We start from the raw sequence: 7,751 nt of genomic DNA on the forward strand, positions 1-7,751 counted from the left end.
TTTAAATCCGTGGAAGCTGCAGGTTCAAAAGGAGACAAAGTTAATTTCTCCAAAACATAGTTAAGATCCCAAGTGGGAACAGGAGCCCTTATAGGGGGCCAAATATTCTTAGCCCCTCTAAGAAATTGTTTAAGTAATGGATGAGAAAAAATTGGAGGATCCGTATCGTAATGTGCAGAAATAGCAGAAGCATGAAGCTTAACAGATGAAAAAGATAGGCCCGTATGTAATAACTCTGTCAGATACTGTAAAATCAGAGGAATGTTCGGAACAGAAGAATCACCACCCTGGACTTGACTCCTGGAGCAAAATCTTTTCCATTTTCCCGCATAAGATTTTCTAGTGCTGGGCCGTCTGGCTTCAAGGATTACATCCAATACCTGTTTGGAAAGGGCAGAGGTGTTTACAGGCCCTGGATCCGCCAGGCAGCTAGATGCAGAGTCTCGACATGACTGTGCAGTATCCAGCCATCCCATTGAAACAGTAGATGAGGGATTTGAGGCAGAATCCAGGGAGGCTCCTGAACCAAGTTCATCAGAGTGGAATACCAGAATTGCCGAGGCCAATTGGGAGCCAGTAGAATCATGTGCGGTCTGTCCTGTTTTATCTTCAGAAGTACCCGAGGTAGAAGAGGAAAGGGAGGAAAAGCATATACTGAGAGGTGTTTCCAACTGAATGAGAGGGCATCCACTTTCCATGCTAGTTTGTGGTAGGTCCTTGTGCAGAATGTTGGAAGTTGATAATTCTGAGGGGATGCAAAGAGATCTATGTCTGGACATCCCCAAGCCTTTATAATCATCCTGAATATCCGAACATCCAACATCCATCCGTGTGGATCTGAAATGCGTCTGCTCAGTGCATCTGCCAGAGTGTTGTCTTTCCCTGGCAAGAATTGCACCTGTAAGTTGACACTGCAGGTCAGAGCAGTGTACCAGAGATTCATGGCTAATCTGCACAGGGGGTAAAAGTGAGAGCCCCCCTGCTTGTTGATGTACCGCATCACTGTAGTGTTCTCTGTCCGTATCAACAATTGTCCTGGTAGAAGAAGGTCCCTGAAGGCTATCAGGGCATTCTGTACAGCTAGCATCTCCTTCAAATTTATGTGCAGGTGCGTTTGCTCCTTTGTCCAAACACCCTGAAGACATCTCCTGTGCATGTGGGCTCCCCATGCATAATCTGAAGCATCCGTTGTCAGGACTTGGTTGGTTGGCGGAGGACAAAAAGGCTTCCCCTTGTTCTGTAGACAGGCTTCGGCCCACCAAAGAAACTCTCGCTGGAGACAAGGCAAAATCGTGACCACTGTTTCCAAACTGTGGTAATGCTGAGACCAGACACTCTTGAGGTACCACTGCAGTTTCCTCATATGCAGCCTTGCATATGGTATTAGCAGAATGCAGGAGGCCATGTAACCCAAAGCCTGCAGAATTTTTCTTGCAAGTCAGCTGTTTCATTAAAGCCAGGTATCGGAAAAAAGAAGCCAGTTGCACTTTTCTGTCTGGTGTCAAGAAAGTCATCTGGGTTGAAGTACTCAGAAGAGCACCCAGGAAAGTAATCTGTTGTGTGGGTACCAGGTTTGATTTCTTTAGATTCACTGTGAAACCGAGGCACTGAAGAAGACACTGCACAAAGGCTAGATGCTGAAGTAGAGTGTCTTTGTCGTCCGCTTGAAGAAGACAGTCATCCAGATAAGGGTAAATTTGAATCCCCTTCTGTCTGCAAAACACCATTACTGGTGCCAGGCACTTCGTAAAGACCCTGAGCGCAGTAGATAAGCCAAAGGGCAGCACAGAGAACTGGTAATGTTTCGAGCCCGCTTTGAAATGCAGATACCTTCTGCACTCTTGCCTTATAGGAATATGCAGATAAGCTTCTTTTAAGTCCAAAATCACCATCCAAGTGTTCTTGTCCAACATAGGCAGCAGCTGCTGCAGAGTGAGCATCTTGAATTTTGGTATATCTAGGAAGGTGTTTAGTACAGAGAGGTCCAGGATTGGTCTCCATGAATTTTCCTTCCTGGGAACCAGGAAAAGTCTGGAATAAAAACCTTGCCCTATTTCTAAATTTGGCACCAATTCTATGGCCCTCATAGCCAGGAGGGACTGAACCTGCCGTTGTGCCTCTGCCCACTGATGATTTGGCAGGTCTGGCCAACCGTTCAGTTTTGGCAAAGTGTGGAAAGAAATCTGTAACCTCTTGAGACTATGTCCAGAACCTATTTGCCCTGGGTTATGTGGTTCCAATTTTGATAAAAAAGAGAAATCCTTCCCCCCAAAGGAGCTTCCAGGAGAGAAGCCCCTGGAACCAGAAAGGGAGAGTCATAAAGACTGTTTTTGGTAGGGTTGAGACTTATCTTCACCTCCCTTGGGAGAGGGGGCACTCCACTGCCTATTCCTAAAATGGGACTGTGACTGTCCCCTACCTCTGGAATGCCTGAATATGCCTCTCTGAGACCTGTCCGAGCCCGGAAAGGACCAAGGTTTAGTTGGCCAGTGTCTGCTAATTCTAGGACGTTGCACCTGTAGAAAATCCTTAACCGTCTGCATAGATTTGGCTTTGTCATCCATTGTCTTCAATACCTCTTCAGCTTTGGACCCAAACAGAACATCATGCTGCAAAGGGGCCTCCAAAAGTTTGGCTTTAATCTGATCCGGCAAGCTTTGATCCCTTAACCAAGCATGTCTTCTAATAACAGCGCCAGTTGTTGCAGCCCTACAAAAAGCTTCAAAAGAATCAAAACCACAATGCAGGGTATGTTTACCCACCTGTTCAATAGCATGCAATAAATCCTGTAACTCCTGATTATCTGCACCAATAGACACAGCTGACATCTTTTGTTGAAATACAGACAAAAGGTATTGCTGATACTTCAGCATATGAAACTGACAGTTCAAAGCCCTAATAGACAATGTAGCAGAAGTATAAACCCTTTTACCCCATCACTCCAAAGCCCTGGACTCTCGGTCAAAGGGAATAGGATTTTTAGCAGAGGCCGCTTTAACACCCTTAGGACCCTGAGAAATTCTTTCTGGATCAGCCGAAAGATTTTTAAAAAGAAATTTATGAGAATCTGGAACCCTATAATACCTATCCGGTTTGGCTGGAGTAGGGGGAAAAGAATCAGGAGAGAGAGAAGCTTCCAAAAAAACATCATCAACAATGTCCAATACAGGGGGAATAGTCAGAGGCTTATGCTGTGGGAGAAGAAGGAAAATCTCTAAGCCTTTTCTTGGATTCAGAGAATTCCTGCCCTTCCCAGTGAAAATGCACCCTCATATCATGCAAAGTTTCACCAAAAGAATAATCCTCAGGAGGAGAGGCAGAAAGAAAGGAATCTTCAGCATCAGAATCCTCATAAAGAGGAAAAGAATAATCCTGCTCAAGGGAAGAAGCAGAAGAAACAGAAATTTGGTCTGAAGAATCATAATCGGACTGTAATCTAGGCTTCTTGTCAGGAGGGGGATGAGAACCCCTGATCATAGTTAAGAGATCTTCAGCCATCCTAAGCATCCTAGGCAATTGGTTCAAAAGAGGCGGACGACAGGGGCTGCAAAGGCGCCTCACTGACGATCGACGAACCAGCAACTGGCAATAACTGAGTAACATCCTTTACTGTGGACCTCGGAGGCCTGTCTGCATCCCTGCATCTCTTACACACCCCAGAAGCCGGAAAAGAGTCTGAAGACATGTTATAATTAAACCTTTTTCCAAACTAGTAAAAGGCAAAGTTATATCTACGCCTAATAGTACGCTGATTAAATCTAGCACAAAACATACAATTAGCAACGTCGCAGTCAGGACCCAGGCAGGGAATACAGTAAGTGTGAAAATCCCTATGAGGTATTTGCTTCCCACAAGAAATACAATTATTAACTTTTTTCTGACATATGACTGAAGCAAGAAAAAGACCTCCCCAATGGGGTACTTATCTGTAAAAATCGAAAATCCTGGGATTAGATCCAAAAACAAACAGGAACAGGCCTACCGGCATCAGTGAACTGCAAAGGGCACCGCGTGGCAAGAAAAGCTGGGGAAATGATGTCAGCTGAGGTCTTTATACCTTCCGGCGCATTGACGTCAGGATAAATGCGACCTCAGCTGGCGCCCGATCCAGACTTTGGGATTCTGGCTGATCGGGGGCTGCTGCTGGCAGGAAGAACCCTACAATGATGACTGCAACAGTGAACCACGAAGGACATTTGAAGTTTCTGCATGAAATATATAAAATCATTAACTGCTTATATATAAACATTCATTACAAGAATTAAACTGATCTAATTCTGGTGCTTTACTAGTCTGTCATTTACAACTATATAAAGTTTCCCCATATAGTAAAATTATATTTAATTATTTTGCTGACATAAGATTTGAACCTGTGGCTTCAATGACACATAATATTTATGCTGCACTCTTTCATTACATGGGATCCAAACCTTTGACTGTGCTGTCACTGTTAAAAATGTAATATTGACTTTACAAATATGCATTCTATAAAACTAGCAAAACATCATTTAATATCTGTAAATGCTCTTCTTTTGCCTCTTTCTATGTCAAGGTATTATTTATTCATTAACTCTTTATTACCAAACTTCAAAGGTCTTGACAATGTCTGCTAAAACAAAACAATAACAAAAAATCATCTGCCAGATCTGTAACTGTAAACCATTTATTCTGCAAATTAAACTTGACTGCTATTTCTGGTGCACCTTATACAACATGTGCTTCCAGAATGGTAAATACATATACCAGTTTTTAATCTAGTATTAACCTATAACTGTCACCTTTTGAGCTTACCGGCAATAAAAATGAATTAAAATTTTCTTTCCAATCTGTCACTGCTTCTCTGAGAATAAGATACTCCCCTGGATTCTCTATACCTTGCACGGAGTGCAAGATCACTGCAGGAGCTCAAGCAGGCAATATGTCTGCCGTGCGATCCAGGAACAGCCTGCAGGGGTGGGCACGAGCGCTCGTGCACTAATCCTGCACAGACTAAGCCCCTGTATGCAAATCACCCCATTTGCAGGAGGAATATATGCAAATGAGGTGATTTTGCAATCCAGGAAGCTTGTAACTGGCCATGCAGGACTAGTGCAATCTGTAGAAATGTACTCGGTTAGAAAAACCTAGTACATTTCTGCAAAATCCAAAATGGAGCTGTGACAGCTCCAAATAAAGGCTGCATATCATGTAGTAAGCATGCCAATGGCCAAGTATAAGGCCATTGGCATTGCAAATAGTGAAAAAAAATAACAAAAATCAATTTTTATTTTTTTAGCTGATCTCTGCTGTTTAAGCGTAGGGCAGCAGCGCCAAACGGGATTGGGGTGAAAATAACAAAATAAACCTAAATTAAGCATTCTAACTAAAATCAGTATTCTGCCATGCAAGTCAATGGCAGGCAGAAGAAAACATGGCCAGTGAGTAGTGGTTGCTAAGGGGGGATGCTCAGTGTGAGACATGTAACTATGCATTAGCAGGCAATCCTACGCAAATGACGGTAATGATAGTGAATCTCAGTTTTCCCCAGCATGTGAGTCATTCTCAACAGTGTAAGAGTAAGAATAGCTAGGTGCAAGCCTAGGAGTTAGGTGAAATCATGGGGGGTGTCAGGCATACTGTAAGCAGATTGGAGCCCTGTGGCTCGGGTTTACTCCTAGCTTAGCACAGCTAAGCTAGGGGGTATGTCTGACCTACCTAGCACTCTTTACATTGCCTAAGCATGTGTGTGTGCCGTGCACTGGGTTCTAAAGGCAGAAAAAATGTTAAACCAGGAAATAGCCGCAGTGTGCACATTTGTGCACTCTGTTTGCGTGGTGCACCACCGGGCTTACCAGGAAGGCAATGGGAAGGGAAAACAGCAGTAGGAAGGTAATCTAGGAGAACTAGCACAGCTGGCAGGTGAAATGTATCAGAATCAGCCAATTACACAGGCAGCAGACCAGCCCAGCCCAGAACACTACTATAAACTATGCAACCACCTTCCCCTCTGGTTTTTCCCACACTCTACACCACCAGTGTAAACAAGCAGGGAACTTTTAACACTCAAAACAGCAAAACGATAGGGGCGGTAATAGCTATCATACAACAACTTGTGGAAGAGGTTGAGGGTGGTGAGGATGTGAATGCTGTCGACCAACCCACAGTGAGGAGATGGAGAAGTGTGTACAGACCCAGGGTAACCTACCTGGGGCTACATGAGCTGGAGATATTGGAGCGCTATAGGTTGGACAGGGACCTCCTACATCAAATTGTTGAGCTGTGCCGGCAACGCCTGATACACAGAACTAACAGAGGGGAACACATCCCAGTGAATACCAAGGTATGTGTAGGCCTACAAATACTAGTTACAGGTATCTTCCAAAGGGCAACTGGTGATATGATGGGGATTTCACAGGCATCAGCATCCAGGGTACTCCACCAGTTCCTGGATGTCATGTCAGCATATGTCAGTGAGCACGTATATTTCCCCAACACCCGTGAGGTGTTGGCCAGCAATATGCAACTGTTCCACCAAATAGCAGAATACCCTGAGGTAGTGGGTGCTATAGACTTTATCCACATATGCATCAAAGCACCACCCGGTGAGCGAGGTAGTGTCTACATCAACTGCAAGGGCTTCCCCTCCATCAACTGCCAGGTTGTGTGCGATGCCCAGGGCATAATAATGAATGTGTGTGCTGGCTGCCCTGGAAGCTATCACAATTCCCACATCTGGCATCTGATGCAGCTGTACCACAGATTTGCCAATGGGGACATCCCTGATGGTCAGCTAGTGGGGGATGCTGGATACGCACTGGAGCTGTGGCTAACACCCATCAGAAATGCACACACACCCGAACAAGAACTCCATAATGAGGCACACACACAGACCAAAATTATAGTAGATAGTGTGTCTGGGATGCTCAAGTCATGGTTCAGCTGCCTGGATACATCCGATGGAGCTTTGCCGTACTCACCAGCTACATGTACCCAAATTGTCCTTGTATGTGCCATGGTACACAATATGATCCTGTGGAAACAGATTCAGCAGGAACAGCATGGGGCAGGGTCACACAGCCCCCCACCATTGCCAAGGCCTGCACAGGCACAGAGTGACTCACAGGAGGAACAACCTGAGCCTGCCCCAGTAGGCAGAAGGAGGCATGCCCAGTATGCCCTGGCCTTGGCAAAGAGGCAATGCATAGCACATACAATGACACAGGTGTGACCCAGGGAATAACACCTCTCTCTGACTCTCACATACAGTAAAAGGGATGCCAAACATTACACTACATGTGCTTAACCATGTGTAGGGAGTGTACTATGTGCATCCGACATAGGCAGCCCTGCAGCACCACCCTCAGTACTGGGACACCCACAAGGTAAGTGGCTCACACATGCCAGTCAGAGGGGTTCACATACCCAACAACAGTCACAGCCAGCAGGACAGGTGTAGACAAACACAAACAAAGGCTGTGCTACGGCCTCTGAATGAGACCTATGGGTAACCTCCCCCCCAGGCCTACACAGACAGACTACAGCAGGTCAGGCAATGGGATGTCAGTTCTGAAGGGTAGGAAGTCAGAAACTAATATGTAGGTAATTAAAACCTAAGATCTGTAATACACTAGTATGCATCTAGTCAGCATGATAGGTAAGACTACAGACTGAAATGGAGTACCCGACATACCAGTACAGTCCTAGCAAATGTGTACAAGTGTCAGGTGTGGCCTGCCATCCTACGTAGTAATGTAAGAACAGTCAAGTTTGCC

The sequence above is a fragment of the Protopterus annectens genome, chromosome 4.part0 (assembly GCF_019279795.1).
Source record: "Protopterus annectens isolate FY-2018-M chromosome 4.part0, PAN1.0, whole genome shotgun sequence".
In the NCBI taxonomy this organism is placed as follows: domain Eukaryota; kingdom Metazoa; phylum Chordata; order Ceratodontiformes; family Protopteridae; genus Protopterus; species Protopterus annectens.